This window comes from Meles meles, chromosome 8 (assembly GCF_922984935.1).
Source record: "Meles meles chromosome 8, mMelMel3.1 paternal haplotype, whole genome shotgun sequence".
NCBI lineage: Eukaryota > Metazoa > Chordata > Mammalia > Carnivora > Mustelidae > Meles > Meles meles.
In genome coordinates, this window is record NC_060073.1 from 116,037,506 (window position 1) to 116,060,023 (window position 22,518).

Genomic DNA, 22,518 nt, shown 5'->3' on the forward strand with positions numbered 1-22,518 from the left:
GACAGGGAGTCAAGGAGGACCCTCTTCCACTTGAAGTCTGGGTAACCAGCAGGAGGGTGAGACCATGAATGGAAATGGGTGACTCAGGTTCAGGTATAAACGGAGTGGAGATGGACTCCACATATTCAAGGTGATTCCCCAGGAGGAAATCTAGGTGAGGAGACTGAAGAGAGAGGGAAAAACACAGAACTGGAGCTCAACAGATAGATCATGGTCGACAAAGAACTCCTGAGAATGGATTCGATTTTCAGGGGGAGATTTAGATGTTCAAGGCAGGCCTCTGGGGCATTAGCTTCATGGATATGCCCTGACATAATACCACAAACAGGGTGATTTAAAATTCCCTCTCATAGTTCTGGAGGCTGCAAGTCTGAAATCCAGACTGTCGGTGGGTCATGCTCCATCTGAAAGCTGTAAGAAGGAGTTCACTTTGCCTCTTCTAGTTTCTGATGGTTGCTGGCCAACTCTAGGGTCCCTTGGCCTGGGACAACATCACTCCCTAATCCATGACAATCTCACCTTAACTCGATTCCATCTGCAAAGACTCTACTTGCAAATGAAGTCTTGTTTGTATTTGCAGACCAGCTGTCACGCCCTCCACTTGCACTGAAACACAAAGGTGTCTTATCCCCTGTCCCTCTTGAGAATGACTGATGTGAACCTTGCATCATTTTGATCTTTGCTAACTGTATGACTCCTCACTAAACAAAGGAGAAACATGTTAAAAAAAAAATCCTAAGGAAAATGTCTATACTCACTTACTCATATTTCATAGTTAAGCCTATCAAATAGTAAATAAAACACGCCCAAAACATCCTTGCTGTTTAAGTTATCCTCACAGAACTGGGCTTATGGTGCTTGTCTTTTGCTTCAAAATTCCGTAAAGAAGGTACAGCAAATGTCGTGATTTGCATTTTACAGGTAAGCTTCAGAGAAGCCTCATCCCACACCACACAGAGAAGCACAGAAGGACCGGAGGCCCAGGGCGGGGGCCCTACTGTGACATTACAAATTCACTCGTCTTTTATGGCCTTCAAAGTTTTTTTTTCACATTGATCAGCACCTGCTTTTCGTGGGGAAATGACTCATTCACTAATATAACCTAAAGAAGACTGAGCTTGATCAATTTAAAGATCTTGAGAACATCAAGCTGATGCAATATTTGAATAGATGGAAGCGTCTGAAGCCTTATACCCCCAGGCGCATTAATTAAAAGGAGTACACTCGATCACAAAACAAATTCTCAAAAACAACTAAGGAATATGTATAACGAGATTATGTTGTCTGAACAGAGTGTACTAAAATTGGACATCACAATCAAAATGAACACTTCCTTGAAAAGTTTTTGTGTAAAAAAAAATTCAGAATGGAAATTCATTTTTAGATAAGTCCCAGTGACGGCGTTGAACATCAAAACTTGGAGACAACAGTAAAGGTAGTAAAAGAAAATAACATCTTAAAATATTAGAATAAAAGAATGACGGGAAAGTTATTAAGTAAGTCTGAATGTGAGTGACAGATCAAAACCAAAAAAAAAAAAAAAAATAGAAGGAACTAATAAAAGACAGCTTTTCTGCTTTCCCATCGATCCATCTCCTTGGTAGGGATACTGGAATATCAGGAATGAGCACGGAGTCCAGCAACAAGAAATCCAGAATTGTTCTATGGAGCCACAGGATTTCTAAGACATCTATTTAAAATGCTTTCAGCATGACTTGGAAGAAGAAACGCTGGGCGCTGAAACTGGATGGCACAATTAAATGCTTTCTTATCAGGATGGTGTTTCATACTGGTTTTCCTTAAAAAGCCAATTATAACTGCATTTTCAAAATGTAAAACTATCTAGAGAAATGTAAAGTTAAAATAACTTTTCAGACCACATCTAAAATGTAAAATACAAAGGAGAAAATGAAATGTGTATTAGACTTTTTGTCATCTCTAGGACTTGTGAGGAATTACCACAATTCTCAGTTACTTTGCATGTTCTGTCCCGGCAGAGTGACCGAAGACCCCAGGCGCGTGAGGTTCTGACTTCAAACCACATCATCCCCAGAGATAAGCTTCCTTGGCCTATGGGGCTCACGACTTCTGGTGGGCAACGGCAAAGAAAAAGAAGGATGAGACCGCAACGCTATTGCAAACCAACGGTGTAACATCACACCACAACTGTCCAACCCCATAGAACCCAGAAAACCGGGCAACTCGGCAGATGAGCAAAGCAAAATAGTTGAAGCGACCCTAACACCTATCCGCTCAAGGTGGCCTGTTAATTGGAGGAAAACTTCTTAGCTCTTTCAACATTTCAGTTCCTATTTGACATATTATACAGACATTGTCTCCCATGCGCGGCCTTACCACTTGATATGCACTCCCGGAATCCACTGATTTGTAGTATTTTTGTCATCTGTTGGAGGTCTGCTCCCCCACTGGGCTGCCTCTGGAATCACTCAGCGTGTAGGATGTGGTCTGTGCACTGTGTGTGCTCCCTTCAGGACCCTGTGTGGCAGGAGGAGGCACGGGGCTCTCGGAACCATGCCCCGCCCACGCCCACAGCAGGAGCCCAACAGTTTGCAGAAGAGGAAAGGGGGCGGGGGAGAGCAAGGGAGCCATTAATCAGGAAAGGGGCTGCAGTGTGGAGGGGAGGTAAATGGCCTGCCAAGAGCCAAAGGGGAGGAACTGTAGCCTCATATGAAGCAAGCAGTTGGGATAAACAAAACAAAACAAACAAACAAAAAAACCACAGAAGGCACAGACAGTAATTTGTAGTCCCAGCATCTGGATTGTTTTGGATTCTTGACTTTATAATAGGAAAAGAAAAAAAAAAAAACATGCCACACCTGTCCCTACCAGGTATTCTGCTCAAAATGCGGGAACTTGCTGATGGTGTGGGATATGGAGCATCCATGTGCACCTTAATTAGCTGGTTTTCTCCTCCTATAAATTGGCCCCCAAAGGGCTTCACTTCAGATACACGGGAAACATGTGCAACACAGCCCATTTCTGGACATCTCCAGATATCCCTGTCTAGTGGGGCAGCTCTGTAATAATATGTAGGATGAATGTTTTTATTTTATTTTATTTATTTATTTGAAAGACAGAGATCACAAGTAGGCAGAGAGGCAGGCAGAGAGAGAGGGGGAAGCAGGCTCCCCGCTGAGCAGAGAGCCCCATGTGGGACTTGATCCCAGGACCCTGAGATCATGACCTGAGCCGAAGGCAGAGGCTTTAACCCACTGAGCCACCCAGGTGCCCCAGAATGAATGTCTTTTAAGAGTCACAAGTCTTGGTCCGAGTGGCTGCAGCGCGAGAGGAGTGGCCGGAACTGCTTGAATATCCACGTTTCACTTTCTGTGCTTATCAAAAGTTTTAATTCATGGATAATCTGTCATCAGAAGAAATTCAACTGAGAGCCCACCAAGTTACTGATGAGTCTCTGGAAAGTACGAGGAGAATCCTGGGTTTAGCCCTTGGTTCTCAGGATGCAGGAATCAAGAATATCACTATGCTGGATGAACAAGGGGAATAACTAAACCGCATAGAGGAAGGCATGGACCAAATAAATAAAGACATGAGAGAGGCTGAGAAGACTTTAATGGAACTCAACAAGTGCTGTGGCTTTGCGTCTGTCCATGTAATAGGACAAAGAACTTTGAGTCTGGTAAGGCCTACAAAGCAACATGGGGAATGGTGGAGACAACTGTCCTAGCAATGTAGTATCTAAGCAACCAGGCCGAGTGACAAACGGTCAGCCTCAACAACCAACCACTGGAGCAGCTAGCGGTGGATACATTAAATGTATAACTAACGATGCCAGAGAAGATGAGATGGAAGAGAACCTGACTCAAGTGGGCAGCATCCTAGGAAACCTAAAGAACATGGCCCTGGACATGGGCAATGAGATCGAGGCTCAGAACCGACAAATAGACCGGATCACAGAAAAGGCTGACACCAACAAAGATAGTATTGATGTTGCCAACGCCAGAGTAAAGAAACTCATGGACAGCTAACACTGCTGCTGTACTTCTTTAACGTGTATTCACTTCTCTAGCTCCTCCTTCAAAGTCATTACCTTTTCAGAGTTTGACATTTTGGTTCCATGCTCTCTTTAATCAGGAGATAATGTGCAAGAAGGCCAGGAGTACAGACCCCCTATTCATTTATGATCTCTTTCCCTTGAGGGTATACTACTGCTCAGACTTCTTCTAGTATTTTTTGTCCCTTGGTTCATAGTCTTAGATTGGTTTTTATACATCATATACAGTATTACTTTTCATCCTCCTCATTTACTTTAGCAGGTTCTTTTGCTTTCAAGATTTGGAAGCATTGCCAAAGACAGCCATGAAGAAGGAAGCTAGAGGCAGGGGGAGCTAGCACAAGGAGGAGAGGCAAGAGATAAGAGGTTGTTACCTCAGTAAAACCTGTAGGCCACAAAGCAAAAGTTGCATAGCCACAGTAAAGATCTAGTTGGGTTTAATTTTTCAGTTTAAGTTGCAGTTATTGCCAGTTTAGGCTACTACTTGGTTTCGGAGCTTTTATACACAATATTTTTGTTATACATAACAACTTGGCAACCCTGCTCCAAAAAAAATAGAATGACTTTTTCAAAGTGGGCTTAGTTTCTGAACGTTTGGTGATTTCTGTATGTACATAGACAGTGATCCCATTTCATACTGCACCATACAGGAACACTTTGTAGAAATGAATGACTTATTTTCACATTATTAGTAGAATCATGCCCATTAACCTAATAAATTTGTTATTAGTCTTTGAAGAAAAAAAACATGTAAATATGTATTGTAACATGAGAATTTCTCTTTAAAGCAGGACTTAAAATTTTTTTGGAAAAGTTTGACAAAATATATTACATGAATTCAGATTTACCTCAATGTCAAGAATTATGTTTAGATAGGAAAAAAGAAACTTGTTTTGATCTCAGGTAGAAAAATAGTTAGATTGCCTTGAGTTTTTTATAGCTTTAGACTTTAAAAAAGCTAGACTTTATTCTGTTTAATGAAAAGTGATTTGGAAAATTATGCCTTTCGTTTAATTATTGATGATTGCACTATCATTCAGTTAGCCTTGTAGATTGAATTATGTCTAGAATCACATTTATTTAGATCCTGAACGGTATTATAGGAATCTGATTGATATTTGTCACCTTTATTTAAGAAGTAGTATCTGCACACTTTGAAACTATTAATGTGGATTGGTTTGACCAATACCACTGCTTGATCTTTACAATTAAATTTTATAACTAAAAAAAAAAAAAAAGAGTCACAAGGCTTCAGTAAGAACTGAAAACATCATGGGACAAGGGAGAAGGACAGAAACTGGTCACATGTGTGTCCATTCCTGTGTACCAGCGCTTCCATTTTGTTTCAAAAGTCCTCTGTGCTTAGAAATGAGTAAACCTATACAAGGTAGAATCCTTTTCTTTTCTTTAATATGGCTTAAAATGACAAATGAGTTCATGTGAATGACTCTGTGCTCAACAACACCTATAAAGGACACTGCGTATTTATGGGGGACTGTGCAGAGGCTCGGCTCGGTAAATACCTGAGCCGTAGAGGTGGCCGACAGCTCCCACCTATAATGCGCTTCTGAAGAATTATCTACTAAATCCAGAGAGCCAGCATATGACCGCAGACCACCGGTGCCTTAGATCTCCCACTTTTACCGTGGTTTCTAGAATGTTTCTCTTTTGTGCTGGGGGGAACGATATTTACAGTAAAAACTATATCCTCTCTCTGTCACTCAACACGAATGCGTGGGATATGGATTGCGAGACCTGTAGAGAAACATACATATTGCACAGGTGCCAGATGACAAATAGGACGGGGGAGAAAGAAGACGGGCTGCGTAACACATCAGCCCTGCCGCCAATGAGAGCACCGACCCAGCGAGCACTCGCTCAGCCCGCGCTGGGTCCCGCGCAAAGGGTGACGGACTTGCTCGTCGTGGTACGGCTGTGAACGCCAGAGGCAGGATCTCGATCCACGTCTGCCCAACAGGTAGAATTTTTTCCTACACACTCCATTGTTACTTCAGTTTATCCTTATCCCAGCCCTGGCATTCAGCCAAGCAATCGTAGCTGAATTACTCCTTCCTCCGCGATCCGCTGGTGCGTGCATCCCGAACGTGCCGAGGGCCGACTATGCCCCTGTCAGGTGTCAGTGGCTGAAGAGACCGACATCTGAGGACGTGAACCTCCAGATCGAGATTCTCTTCCCATTCTCTCCGCGGTGTGTGCTTTTTGGAAACATACTGTATTGATGACCTACATTCAGTGCGGAGGAAGGCAGCTGAATTATTTAGGCACCTGTTTGTTACAGAAGGTCTTCATGGGAGACACAAGGTCGGGCGACCGGCCCGTCACAGGAGTAGCAGGCCTCAGTGAGCAGAAGCCGAGGGAGGGAGGCCGCTTCCCCTCTCGCCGTGTGCAATCGGAGACTGCACGTGGTCCGTCAGTTAAGGTGATGTGGATGGAATCACTGTCACCTTGGTGACACTGAAACATGAAAAGCTCCTTCTTCTGTGTAACTTTCCGACAGACAGTCGTTATCTGCTTTCCTCTAAATGCCGTCCTCTCCCAGGACACTGCTTGATGGTAACCAGTCTCAGGAACGGAGCGCTGGGATGAGAGCGCCCACTGTTGTCAGTTGAGGGCCAAGTGCCTGTAGGGTAGGAGCTAAATGCTAAGGCAGTTCCGGACAAGCTTTCCTGCCTTCGTCATGTGAATGACAGGCGACCGAGGACGGCGATCTGGGGGCCACTCCTCACTGAATCCCCGGAGCCGTGTCTCGGAAGTTGGAGGGAAGAAGAACGCAACGGGCCATCGGAACATTCGCGACGGAGAGTTCACGGGGAACTGCCAGGCGGCAGGGCTACTGAGGCTGGAGAGTAGAGACAGGGAAGAGGTAAAGACTGACTAACCCTAAGAGAAAAGGGAGCCCTTTTTTATTTGAAGGGAAGGAATTTTCTACCCGAGTGTCAACACTCAAGCCACAGCTGGGTAGCCTGGAGACAGGAGTTGTGATGTTTCCCTTCCCTTGAGGGGCGAATCTGGGTTTGCATACAGATCACAACCGCTCACCTTTGGAAGTGCTTAAGAATCTCTATCTCCTGCTTTCTGTTTTTTTTATGCTAATGTGGCATTTCGTGTTCATTGTAATTATTTCTCTGGAAGCAGGGCCTCTAGCTTCTGACACCCCATTTACTTACTGCTTCTTGGTTAAACTGTAGTACAATTAACCATTTTGTTTACAATATTCAAAATGTACCAACATATACTACAACAGGTAGAGCCAGCGGGGTTTTAAGTGGTCTCCAAGTATTTATGATCACACTTCTACTTTTAAGATATTTCCTAAGAAATATTTTGAGAGAAAATAATAATAAATTGATAAACATGGGCGAAAGGCAGGAAAGGTGTAACGAAGTAGATGGTGAACTCGAAGAGCCCAGAATTTAAATTTGAGTTTCATCACAAAACACTGGGGACCATAGTGAGTGTGTTTCTTCAGCTATAAGTTGTATAAATTCTTCAGCTATAGATACAATTGCTCTGCATTAACTAATGACTACTAAGTCACTAATTCTGCCTCCATTTCCTTAGAAGACCTCACTCAAGTCTCATCCAGTTATTTATGCAAGTCCTTGGCTGGGTCTCCAGCAGGACCCAGACCATGTCCGCTAGCTATGGTGCACAAGGTAGTATCCTGCCCTCCCCTCTATGCTGAGGCCTCCCTGCCCACTGCACGGCTGCTGAAACCCGCCCGTCCATTCCCAAGGTTGTCCCTCCTATCGTTGTAAAAACTGCAGCCTCTCTGGCTGCCAGAGAGCCCAGAGTCTCAAGTATAAGCGGCACATTCCTTCACTGACGCGTCAAGGCGTCTGAGCCTCGGGGCATCTCAAAGGGACATGGGGAAGACTGCTTTTCCACCCAACTGTTACCACTCTGGACAGCTCAGTGTGGCTTCCTGTTTCATGGATTCCAACAAAAACTCACTCCTCCAGCTTCCACCACCATCCCCTTCTCCACAGCGCTCACGGCGAGTCCCTAGGGATGGCCCACCCAGGAGAAGTCTTCGGAGTGTTGACCTCGAAGTTTGGAGTGCAAGCCGCCCGCATTTGTTTATTGTCCTTAATCAAAGAATATCCTCTTCAAGCCCCACCACTGGCCAAGGCTATCAAGAAACTCGGGTCGGTCCTCTCCATGGCCATCTCTCTTCCTATAGGTTGTTTCTGAATCTGGTAGCTTCCATACTTCAGGGAAAACCCTGGTTTTCCATTCAGGTTATCACACTTCATTGTGTCTCATGCAGGTCCCCAGAGTGAGGTTAAGGTGGTTGGCTGCTTTCTTGTACTAGCTCTGCTCTTGCTACACCGATCTCTGCTTTGGGCAGTCTGCTGAGATTTCCTGGAGTTTTGTACTGACACCTCTAAACGTGGCCTTACAGGCGAGTAGGACTCGGGTTAACCACTTGCAGAGGCTGGCCCTCTTCAGTCCTCTGAGTTTTAAGAAGCTTCATGACCTCTCCACCCTCTCATGCTCCCTTTCTCTCCCTTTGCCAGTATTAGAACCACCTCCCTCCTGCTTCAAATGATCCAAGTTGAAGGGCACAGACCAGAAGTCACAGAATCAGTCAAACAGATGCACCTGTTTCATCCACAAAGTAGGTTATAACTTTTGAACACACATTAACAATTAGAATTGTTAGAATTCTAACAAAGAGAATTCATGATTTCTGATTTCTGTCAGTCAATCAGAAAGAGCTGCCCAGTTGGGCTCACATCCCTGCATGTTAAGAGTGAGCAGTAACTAGGCAGCCCTTCCGTCTACGGCACAAGCCCTCCACTTTTCCACAGTCCTCACTACTCTCTGCTGTGTTACTTTCCTCTCTCTTCACTCATTTATGTTACCTAGTTGGCTGCTGTAGTCACTAGATTCCCCTGCCTAGACCTTGTCCATAAAGACTCCATGGCAAAGCTATCTTTTGTAGTCTGGCTCTATCTGGCAATTTTCAGCTCTGAAACAAAAAGACTCAGTGTTCCTCCAGGACAAGAGAATTTAGAAATCCAGAACATGGGACCTAGCTGTTCCCTGGTCTAGGTGAGGAAGAGAAAACCCATGCCTCATTCTTCAGCTACTGAGTCCAAAGCACCATGTGTTATATGCCAAATCACAAAGTAAGACTATCATACCTTTATTTCTCCTACACTCCTATAATTATTGCATTATTATGTCCCCATCCCTGCCTGCCCTGCCAATCTTCAACTTGTACCTACGTCGACTTGATGCCAGCAGTGGGTGCCTGGCCTCGGCAATAATCATCACGCTTACTTCTGAGATACCACGGGAATTAGGTGAAATCCTACGTGCCATGTGCTCTCTGGGTTCAGCCTTTGCTTTGCCTGAACTCCCCAATGCTTACCGCCGTTTCCAATTGCTATAGCCCATCTGTTCAAATTTTTCAGTGTATAAATTGGCTGAAAAACAGATGGATAATTAAAGCTGATGAAAAAAAAAAATAGGGGCTATTATGCATCCCCTGGACATATCTCCAAACTCTGTCCTTAGAAAACTGGAGGAGGAATCCAGGATATGGATTTGCAAGCTAAGAGTCATTCTTCTGGAAATCTGAAAAGTAAATTCAAGTCACAAGCCTGAGTTTTGAGGGCATTACCCAGCAGAGCTCAAAGAGGTTTGCACCGAACTTTAATCTTTGCTGCGTGACATCAACAGACACAACCCGCCTCGTCAGATTGTATACTAACGAGAAAACAAGTGGAAGCTGTCAAAGGAAGCGCGCGACTTGCTGCTCTGCGAGGAATTCATCAACCTATCTTGCAAAAGAAAAGTTAAAAAAGTGAGCCTGTATCTAACTTCCTCTAAACTTTCTCCAAAACATAGCAGTGAAATTCGGGGCATTTCAAGTTACTGGAAATCAAACGATGTTAAGCCATTATTTATCTGTATTAGTTCTAAACCAATATCCTCTCTGTGGAATGCCTGAAGAAATGTCCCCCTAGTATGCTCTCTGAAGAAATGTCCCTGCCCTTTTCCAAAGCTGATTTCTTCACCTGTATCCTTGATCCCCCCCTCTTTTTATCACACCATTAGACTTACTCTATCAATCTATGTTTCTCTTTCCTCCTATTCCACCCCTCCACCCTCGCACTGTTGGGTATGAGGTTCTCCACAAACTTCTCTACATAAACCAATTAAACCTTCTCCTAAATTATAAACACACACACACACACACACACACAGAGCTGCATTTTGTCTCCTCTGAGACAGCTACTTCCGTGTCTACCTAGATCCCGTCCTCCCATACAGCCAGGCTACTTGGAAAAACAGTTGACTTACAGCCTCCACCTTCTCATGTCCTGCTTGTTAACCCAAACCACCACTGAACTACTCTTGACTAGGACAGTAATTCATTTTCCTCATTTATACCTTGTTGCTAACATGGACTCTGTTTCATTCTTATTCTAGTTAACATCTTCACACAAATGAACATTTCCTCTTTGAAACTCTACCTTCTCTTTGAGGGCACTGTGTCCTGACATCTGGGTTCTCCTCCCACATCTGTTTAATCCTTTTTCACTCTGCGCTGTTAGCTTCTGTTCTTTACCTTTCTCCATAGACGATGGTGGTAGCCAAGGTCCTGTCCTCTAAATTTTCACTTTAATAATCTCACCCCCCTGTGCACAATCTCACCCAAGTGCAGACAGTTAACTATTCCTTCCACTCTGGTAACCTGTCCATCCACACACGTCCCCCCCTCGGGTGTCGTTCCTGTTACTCAGAACTAGTATCCTCTTGTCTGGTACCTATTATCCCGAGACACTGCACCTCCAGAGAAGGAGAACTAACTACATCTGCTTTTCTTCTTCTGATCCCTACACGGGGAACTGGCACCACCATTTAACTCCACTCACCTAAGCAAGGTAGCCCGAAGCAATCCTGGATGTCTCTCTCTCCTTTTTACCATATTGATCAGTAAGTCCTTCCAATTCTACTTACCCCAAAATGTGCCACATCAGGCCCTCATGACTGTCCAGACTGTGCGACCACTTCTTAAGAGATATTCCTGGTTTCACTATTTCTTTCTTCCCATTCATGCTCCATACCAAAGCCATGGCTTATTCTCTCAGGTTACCTCCATACGTAAAACTTTACAATTCCTGGGGCACCTGGGTGGCTCAGTGGGTTAAAGACTCTGCCTTAGGCTCAGGTCATGATCTCAGGGTCCTGGAATTGAGCCCCATGGCGGGCTCCCTGCTCAGCGGAGAGCCTGCTTCCCCCTCCCTCTCTCTTCCTGCCTCTTTGCCTGCTTGTGATCTCTGTCTGTCAAATAAATAAATAAAAATCTTAAAAAAAAAAAACACCTTTACAATTCCTTTAAGGTCAAAAACTGTAGCAAAGTTCTCTGGAACTTTTTGATCTGACTTTAGTTATCTGTCCAGTCCCATCACTTTCCTTTTCATCACAGACACCAGGAGTGCATGACTTCTATAAATATACCATTTCACTGCATGGCTTCACGTCTTTGCCCATGTTCTCTCTGACCATCATCTATCCCCAGTCTCCTTCTCTATGACGAGATATCCTACTCTCTCCTTTCTCTTCTTAGACACTCCCCCTGACCTCCTCCCCTCTGTTCGCCATTACCACCAGAAGGTTGAACGTTCTGTCTCTGGTGCCCACCCTAAATCCATGCCTAGCAGACCACCAGTCTCACTGAATTTGACAATTACACATCCAGGTATCTGCTTCCATTTTAATACTAAGATGCTGGGCCCCTGGGGGGCTCAGTCATTAAGCGTCTGCCCTCGGCTCAGGTCATGATCCCAGGGTCCTGGGATCGAGCCCCACATCAGGCTCCCTGCTCTGTGGGGAGTCTGCTTCTCCCACTCCCACACCCCTGCTTGTGTTCCCTTGCTGTGTCTCTCTCTGTCAAATAAATAAATAATTTAAAAATAATAATAATAAAATAGAACAAAGATGCCTCAGAAAGAAGCTTTGTGTTTTGTCTTTGACTCTCCAGGGCCCCAAAGAGACCTATCTGGCAGTGAACAAACGTTAGAGGAACAGACAGATCATTTCAAATGAGCAGATATACGGTAAGAACTTTACAAGATGCTTTTGAACTGAGGAAGTGAGAGTGAATTAGCACTCTGAGGAACTAACAGTCTAGATGTATACGTGAATCAGCAGACTCTCACGAAAGAAACACACAGTAGAAAATGTTGGATGTATTGTCACTAGTATGACCAGACAGTGAATTGGAATGAACTACTATGATTTTTTTGTTATTACAAAAATCCAGATTTGGATAAAAGATATGGAACAGTATCTGCTTTTTACAAAGATTATTTAGTAGTACATTTACTGTAAGGTATCTTGAAATTACCATACTCTATGAAATGATGGTTTTATAGTAAGTCCCTTACTTACTATAATTACAGGAGATCGCATAAAGCGAGTGCACCGCATCTCCCTACAGCTTGGTCAGCTCTTTTATTACATCATTTATAGGACATTCAAAACTGATGCTCAAATAATTTCTCAATAGACTCCTAAAGTAAACATTGGCTCAGGTCAAAATCAAAGGGCTCAAGTTAAGAGGCCATATAAAAAACTACTCCCCAGGATTTAAGGGCTGGCATGCTGAAAACAAAGCCAATGTCCACAGAACTTTGAAGCTATTCCTTCATAGAAATTCCAGAAATATGCACTGTTTTAAATATATTAACATATTTATTAATATTAATATATATTAATGCATGATTCATGCATTAATTAAACATTTATTAAAGTGATACAGTTTTGGACAAAATATACATATGCTTGCCATCGCAAATCACAGTTCCAATAAATTACGATACGTGCCATGTCACACGAGGGGTAGAAAGGAGGTGCAATGAGAGGAGAGACAGTCAACCCATGAGAGGCACGAGGAAAGTCCAGGGAGGTTTTCCAGGAAGAAATGGTGTCCTGACGGAGTCTGAAGTTCATTCGTTCAACTGTCTTCACTGAACTACCACTACTCTATGTAGCAAAACAAGCTCACAGAAGCACCAACTTCCTATTATAAAACAGGTCAGTCTTGGGATGTAAAATGCATCGTGGTGACTATACTTAATACTGTATTGCATATCTGAAAGTCATTAAGAATGCAGAATTTTAAACTTCTCATCACAAGAAAAGCATTTTGTAAGGATGTGTGGTGATGGATGTTAACCAGATAGATTGTGGTGATCTTTTCACAACATAAACAAATATCTAATCATTATATTGTACACCAGAAAGTAATAAAATGCTGTATGTCGATTACACCTCAAAAACTTTTTTGAAAGATGTAAGATGATAAAAAACAAATTTAATAGTTTGGTGTACTATTTTCTATAGGAGGTTCCTGAGAAAAACTAAGTGTTTAGCAACAGGTTTGTCCATGTATCAGTGACAAGATTTTGCTAACTCTGTCCTAAGCAGTATTTATGTACATTAGCATAAGGTTTATTATCCAACCTTTCTCCAGACAATACCAACTCAGAAGGTAAATAGCAATTTCCGGGAAGGTCAATAAGAAATTCTCTTGTTAAGCTGTGCCCACATTTTAGGGTCAAGAAAATTCTAAGGGATTTAGAATAGCTTTGACCCTACTGTCCGGGTTGTTTGATTATGAAAAAGACCCTATTGGTGTGATTTCTTTTCCCCTACTCCCCCAACAGTCTTGTTTACTTCCAAAATGCCTTTTTAATTCATCCAATTAATATGTTCTCCATGTGTTGTGTAATGACTTATTATGACTTCAAGTTCATATTTCGACAAAACATGAACATAGGAGAAGGGAAGGAAAAATAAAACAAAAACAGAGAGGGAGACACAAACCATAAGAGACTCTTAACTCTAGGCAACTAACTGAGGATTGCTGGGGGGGGCGGTTTGTGGGGGGATGGGGTAACTGGGTGATGGGCATTAAGGAGGCCATGTGATGGAATGAGCCCTGGGTGTTGTATGCAACTGATGAATCACTAAATTCTACCCCTGAAACTAATAATACCCTGTATTATTATTAAATTGAACTTAAATTTGTATAAAATTTAAATTTTTATAAAATTCATGTTTTGGGGCACCTGGGTGGCTCAGTTGTTAAGCATGTGTCTTCAGCTCAGGTCATGATCCCAGGGTCCTGGGATCAAGCCCTGCATTGGGCTCCCTGCTCAATGGGGAGCCTGCTTCTCCCTCTCCCACTCCCCCTGCCTATGTTCCCTCTCTCACTGTGTCTCTATCAAATAAATAAAATCTTTTTAAAAATAAATAAAAATTAAAAAGTTCCTGTTTTGAAATCCTCAAACAAAATTCTCTGTAGTCTAAATCTGTTTTGAATAACTTGCTTTTATGAAATTATTTTGAAGTTGGATATTGGGACCTTCTCATCAAACTCTGGCACCTGATGTGAAGAGGACCGTTACTGCATTGACATCCTAGTGTGGACAGTGTGCCCTTTACATGAAGACTTTTAAAATTTAAAAGAAGAAGTTTTGACCAGCAACTTGAGAGTGCTTGGCTCCCCTCAGTAGCTCTCCAACGATCTTAAGACACGTGGCTCCTGCCACGGCCGGGCAACTCATGGTCGGCAGTGTTGGTAAACCACAGGGAAGGAACATCTGTTCCTGCCTTGGCAGAGATCCTCCCCCACCTCCCCTGGCCCAAGGCAGGTCTGTGAACCATCTAACAGTCCCTGGCGTAACAACCTTTAAACCAGGCCACCTTGCTTGCCTGGTGCCTGTGACCCACTAACATGGCCCCAGCAGAGAGGGACCCAAGCCAGCAGTTAATACCCAGTTTTTAGTTAGAAGGATGGACTCTACCAAGAACCAGCTGGTAAACCAGCATACCTCAACTACATTTGGGCTTTCTATCTTTCACCTCCCCTTTGCCTGAAACAAGAGTGCAATTAGTCTGTCATTGTTCTGGAGTATGTTATTTTCACTGACTTAGTAAGAGGCATTATCCTGCGTGCTATTGACTTGTGAAGTTTTATGGCAATGCCCACTGTGAACCTGTGTTAAAGAAACTATTAGCAAACAAACACAGTCTCAGTAACTGAGCATAATTTTGCCCAGAAGAAAACAATTCAACCTAACCCAAACTAATAATTAAAATTTGTCAGTGCTAGGGGATATACCATCCTGCAAGGTAATATTTGAAAAACATGTTGATACATTATGTTGAATTTAAAATTAACAAAAATCTGGTAAAGCTCATTGCTGGGCTGACAAACTTTAAACTTACTATACTGTTTACCATCTACAGTATCCTACTGAAATTACAGACACCCTATAAATGGACAGAACTGATAGAGCTGTTACACTTCGGATGCTAACACTGCCCACCATATTTATCTTAATACTGCTTCACACCATATTATAAACAATTTGGAACATTCTATTAAACATCTCTATAATAAAACAGACCTCGGACACTGTTGTCAAAGACAGGAGGACAACAGCGAATATGCTTCATTCACTGACCTCACCAAAATCACTCAAGAAGTAGCTGAGGAGTACCGTGGATTATTCATTAACTTCAGAGGACCCCTGGAGATGTGGTGAAGATTTAGCCGAGACAAAACTTAAAATTAAGGAAATTCCAGATGTCTAGCTAATCAACCCACCCAGTGATTTGTATTCTATATTAAAAAGAGCCAATAAGGAAGAAACCCCAGTGCTCTCATTAGGATGCAGACAAACAGAAAATGAAGGCTATAGCCTGAAATCTTTTCTCCGGAGTAGCAGGAAACCCAGACCCTTTTGCTCCCAAGGGCACCAACTGACACTCCAAAGATGATTATTATAATTCTTTTGACTCTGATAACTTTAACCTGCTAGAAATTAAGCCCATGAGAATAGACAAAAATACAACAAATGATAATATGGACCTAATCAGAGTTATTGAACAGAAAGCTTCTACTAGACAAGAAATGACAAAAACTAGGATATAATTCCAACCAACTGATTTGGACCCTGGAAACCAGTGGCTATTAGAATTGTCAACCAACGGAGAATAAAATTTGATATTTACAGGAGTATAAACTGTGCAACTCAGACTCATTACCACTAATGCTGAATTTACTCAACACTTTTGAGTATTTGGAGAAAATTATACTGGTTTACAAAGATCTTTGGTTGCAGCAACCTGGAAATTAAAATAGCCTATACCTAATATATTACCCTTTAAAAATCCCAAGGCAAAGCAGCAAGGGAAGCTAATAATAATGAAATTAAGACCACTGGCTATGATTTGTGACAGGGCACAAACAGGTTATGTGTAACGCAACAGAACAAATTTAAAAGGTCTCCCAAAAGCTGTGCCCCACAGTACAGAATAGCAGTGTTCACAGTAATTGGAGGTGCCAGAAACACAGAACTCATTGACTTGATCAGAACAGCTGAGGAACTGAGTCAAAGTAAAGGCTACAGCTTCAGCACTAATGTATATAGACATAAAAGGCCGACACCTAGGGTGCCTTGGTGGCTCAGTGGGTTAAAGCCTCTGCCTTTGGCTCGGGTCATGATCCCAGCGTCCTGGGATCAAGCCCCGCATCGGGCTCTCCGCTTAGCGGGGAGCCTGCTTCCTCCTCTCTCTCTGCCTGCTTCTCTGCCTACTTGTGATCTCCAACTGTGAAATAAATAAATAAATAATCTTAAAAAAAAAAAAAAGGCCAACACCTAATGTAAACAAACTCAATTGAACAAAACCTCTCTGACTCAATTGAACAAAACCTCTCTGACACCTAAACTGTATAGACCACCACCCTTTAATCCTAATTATAAAAACAGAAACACAAAAAGAAACCCCAAAGAACTAAAAACCACCAAGCTTTGAGAGGAAACAGACCCACCAACCCATTTACCACAGCCCTTTCACAAAACCTACAGGTGAACTATTGACAAATTAAGTAGAGAAAGTTCGAAGAACATCCTTACAGGGGCTCAGCAGTCTGTCTCTTGGACCAAGCCAGAGAAAACTCCCCTTATGTTATAATAGTCGTTTCAACAGAAACCCTTTTATAAATAAAAATATTTTTTATACTATATTATGCCATTGTACACTGGGCCCCAAGTAGCAATGATACAGGGAAAACCCAGTAAGACAGAAAATTAAAAAACATGGTGGGACCAACTGAAGGATTACAAGGAAAATTAACCCCAGGAACATGGGTAGGTAAATCCCAACAATTGATGAAATGATGACCACCATCAGGAAAATCAAAATGCCTTACAGAACCCAATTTAGAAATTATCCCAGTAATGGATGTAATAGGACAACATGTGAATAACTAAGGTATAGCTAGCCCAAAGAATAGTTTAACTACAGGAAAATGACTACAGTTGAGCTACCTGCCCCTCTAAATTAACAAATGTACCTCAATATAATCTTACGGGAGGACACACAAAGAAATGCAGGAACTCCTGAAGGAACAAATTTTTGTGCCTACTACAGATTTACGTAGATTGCAGGAATTTAAACACTCTCCCCAGATTGAAAAGAACAGTCCCAGCTGAAGATAGTAATACAAACAGTACAACCACGGGATCAAAACTTACTTTATGATGACAGACTTCTCTGATATGTTCTTTGTTATATACATCGATGAGAGAGCCAACGCATGCCTGCATTCACACGGGAAGGTAGAAAATATCAGTTTACTAGCTCATCACAAAGATGCCTTAACAAACTAGTGATAGCCCACAGCCTTCATGAACAAGACATGCAAGCCCTTCAGGAAAACAAAACAAACCATGATTTTCTAAATTGATGACATCTTTATTTGTAGTAATAACTTGGAAGACTAGACAAGGGTCAAGAGAGAGTTAACTGAATTCCTCATACTCAAAGGATAATTTATTCAGGTAAGTTCTAAGGACCCCAAACTACAGTAAAATTTCTAGGCATAATTTGGTCTTCTAAGTATAGGAAAACAACAGACTAAGTTGGAAACACGATAGATTGTAACCCAACTCCTATCATAATAGAAGAATCTTAGAAATTGATTACTGTATGAATACTGGTAATAGCATGTAACGCATATGAGGAAAATTTTAAAACCCATCCATGAAGCAAGCAGGCAGAACAGGGAACTTAGATGGACAGACACAAGAAGCCGACTTTACGTATATGAAAAATGCTTTCAGAACTTTAAACTTATTGGTGTCAGCTAATAAAGATTCTGCCTACACACTAGAATGCCCATCCTCTCAAGAGTTTGCAACAAGGTCACAGTGGACTAAAACACTCCATGACCCCAAACTTCACCCGACAGCATTTGGACCAAAAGTTCTTATAGTCCAAAAATAGATACCAACCAAGTGAAAAGCTAATCTGGTCGCTCCCTGAAACCCTACAAAATGCGGAGCCACTAATAGAAAAGAGGCCAATTATTCTTCAACTCCAACATCCTATTCTAGATTGGGAACAGCAGACCTCTAATAAGGAGAGGGGAACTACCCTGACCATAAAATCCTAACATGGAAAGGGTGTATTTCCTAGTGGTACATATAGATAGATGGTCGACCCTCTGCTTCAGCTGAGGAAATTTCAGCAGTGCCAATGATCTACTTGCTAGGGTTTTGAGGGGACGAGCCTATCGAAGCTGGAGCAGCTGGGCAAGAGGGATCTCTCAGGCCCACAGCGCTCAATAATGCACTGGTTTTCAGATGTATCATTCTCCATGACATCACCTGGGTATGCTGGTAGGCCATGGTCTTGAGGAGTAATGATAGCCTAACTCTGACAGAATCAAGCTTGGGAGAATCCATACAATATGATGAATTAAGAGTCATAAAAGTGGCCACTGAACAGCTGTTTAAAGAAAATCAGAATGAGGTGTATCTGTTCTCAGACTCATGGACAGTAGCTAATGTAATTGCTATTTGGTCAAGAACAAGGAAAGAAAATGGAAAATAAGAAATAAACATATCAGAAAACGGCATAGGCTGATATTTCCAGATTTATCCCACACGTCTCAGCTCACCAGAGAGATGACTGTGTGCTGAGTATAACAATCAGGTAGACAAATCACCAGCAAACCAATGAGGCCAGAATTCCTAAAACCAGTCTCAAAAGAAACCACATCGATTTACAGTTTAAGTAATAGCGTATTCAAAATATACTTATGCATAAAGTAAAGGAATAATGGGAAATAAAACAGGAAGGCATAGTTATGCCAATTGACAGAACTATTATATGGACACATCAACAAACAGGACACTAAAACATAGCATACATAATGTAAAAACCTGGTTAGGAAACAGAAACCTAATACTAACTCAACAGCTACACTTATCACACTATAAAAAAAAGAGAGAGAGAGAATTTTGGAAAATTTAAAACTTAGAAATCTTTAATCCACACTCCAGACAAAGTTGAGGCTGATAAACTCTTCCAAAGAATTCAGATTGACTACATAAGGCTGTCGCCAGTATCACAAAATATACCCATGCCCCAGAGTAGATACATGGTCAAGAAAAAGATTACCCTATCCCTGCAAGAAGTATGATCAAAGGTCAACGTCGAAGTGTCAAAGCTGTGGATAGCATGTTGTAGCACATCCGTCATCACAAAATCCGATCAGGGCACTCACTCCACATGAAAGCCAACACAAGAATGATGCAAGACCAAGATGTAAGGGGGGAACTTACACCTCCCGTATAATCCTACCACCTCTGGATCGATTGGAAAATACAATGGTTTGTTGCACCAAAGCATTGCTTACTCACCAACAGTCTAGACACGAAATCTTGGACTAAAGAAATATGGGAAGAAACAAGTTCAGTAAAACACAGCTATAGAATAACGGCAAGACACCTATAGGATCAATACTGCAACTCCTCACAGATAACACAACAACTGCTAACAGCACCCTAAACACGAAGTGAAAGAGGGGAGTGATAATTTTTTTTTTAAAAGGCACATATAAGTAAAATTTTAGCACCAGTTACCAATAACACTTAGTGGGTAACAGAGGGTAAAATAAAGGTGTGCTACCCCAGACAAAGGAAGTCAGTGCCTCCATAAACCTTCCGGGTATGAAGACTATACACTTCCACTGCTTACTGATAACACTGGATAGAAGTGCCCGATACCTGCGTGTATACCTTAGCAGAACCTGGACTCCCTCTGTGACTGTAAGATACTGAGACATTCCCAGAGCCGTTGCAGTAGGGAGTGTATTTTGCATAATACACTTTGGCTCTCTTGTGCGGCTCTCTTGCTAGAAGGGTTCTCAGCAGTGGCAGTCACTCTTGTCATAGTCCTCCTTGAACAGCAAGAAGAACGGAGGAAGGGGCGGAGATTTACAAAAACACCATCTTTAGCATTTGCACAAATAAATGCATTATGCATCTTAACCCCTACAACTGATGGTAAGCGGGTCGGTGGGACCCGGGACCTATCGATCACACCATTCACGAGTGGGAACACCACGCTCATGGCAGCTACGGATACTCTGACTGTCCCAGCAGCAGCTGTTCCACCGCTCCAGATTTCACCACATTTACCAAATCTCACCAAGGTGACTACAGACCAGGAGACAGGACCAAGGCAAAACCGTCTGGTAATCCAGGGAGAAGACCAGTGGTGTACACACAGAAAAGAAATGAGCGTAGTCACGAAGAAAGAAGCTGAGCCAAGGAAAGAAGAGAGAAGAGCCGTATGCAAGCCTCCGTGTGCGCTGACCGTACATTCAATGTGTCCGCAAGACCAGAGCACTCCAGACCTTTCATTCTCGTGGTGAAAGGAGATAAACGATTAAACTGGTGTTGTAACAAAACACATACAAATAGGGGCGCCTGGGTGGCTCAGTGGGTTAAAGCCTCTGCCTTCGGCTCAGGTCATGATCTCAGGGTTCTGGGATCGAGCCCCGCATCGGGGTCTCCGCTCAGCGGGGAGCCTGCTTCCTCCTCTCTCTCTGCCTGCTTGTGATCTCTCTCTCTCTGTCAAATAAATAAATAAAATCTTTAAAAAAAAAAAAAACAACAAAAAAACCACATACAAATAATTCAGTGCCATTCATAGGCCAAGACTTGACCTTTACCTTCCAAAATAACACTACATCACCATGTACAGAGGCAGCCAACATCACAACTTTGAACCAGACATTATGGTGGCCCATGAGTAAGGTCGCTACAAAAGTTTAAATTTTATAAACATGTTCTTGAACAGATGTGACATGACATACAGACATGCCAAGTGTCAATCGCAGGTGGGATCCTCTAGCGATGAGGGAGAAATCTCAGAACCTGCATGCATATGCACTGGGACGTACAAAGAACAACATAGATATGAATACCACTAGATGAGGGGTAGAAGCATGGTCATAGCAACGTATAAAATATTGATTATACTAATAATATACCAAAAATTAGCAATTAGAGCAGAATCATGATGTTTTTATGGAATAGAACATGTCAAGAATCAAGAGATGACTAGCAGAAACCAAGAGTGAGAACAACAACATTAGGCGGAAAAATTGGGGACAACCTAGAAAAACTAAAAAAGTATAAAGATCCATTTGCCACATGGAATATACTGTGCACTCCCAGCCATGGGTACTAATACTTCAGGAACAGACACATCAAGTCATATCCACATGACGATGCGGCAATTATATCTTTAAATATAAATACCCCTCACAAGGACAATTTACTACACCCCCAACTTACACTGTTTAATCTATAGCCCTCTTGTAGAAACATAGATCTATAGACACTATGTTCAGATGTTTAAAAAAAAATGGACACGTTGAAGGTGTATTGAGGTCACAAACGAAACTTAGCACAGAGCACCGATCATTGTCTTGGTGTCTTGGGTGGCATACATCACGCTTCTTCTCACACCACAGATCTCTACCCCAAGAATATGGAAACGATGCTGATAGAGCTTCTCATGATCATATTGGAACCTACAACAGTAGCCTGTAGCTTGAAATTAAATTTGATTTTCAAGCCAGACACACATCCTCAAATTGTGCTCAGTTTTACCAATCTTCATTTATGCTGTTTACAACCTATACCAAAAATAGCTTTGTTTTAAAAAAAAAAAAAAAAGCCTTACAGTTTCTTATTGAACTGGTAGGTTTAATTGGAGACACAATGGCAGCTATGTTTTCTCAATTCCAATTTGATCAGATCGTATTCAGTTTTTAAGACTCTGAAACCAAGCCATCTCAGTGTAACACGCGTGCAATGGCAGCTCTGTCCTCTCTGGATAAACAGACGGATAAAATTAGCAGTATGTTATAAAAAATTACAGATGGAAGTAAAGCAATGTAAACTCTACAGAAAGCAGTGGGAGAAAGCACTGAAAATAAAGTACAAAACAAAGACCTAAGAGATGTGTGTCTAAGTGTAGATTGTCAGTTGGTGCAGTTCAGAGTAGCTGATCTCTGGAATACTCTTAAAATCGCTGTAATCTTGGGGCAATACTGGCACCCAAAGTAACAG

At 42.2% G+C, this 22,518-nt stretch overlaps 1 pseudogene; it reads left to right on the plus strand.

Moving 5' to 3' along the window:
* Positions 1-3,292: 3,292 nt before the first annotated feature.
* On the plus strand, positions 3,293-4,007 carry LOC123949623 (annotated as a pseudogene).
* The last annotated feature ends 18,511 nt before the right edge of the window (positions 4,008-22,518 follow it).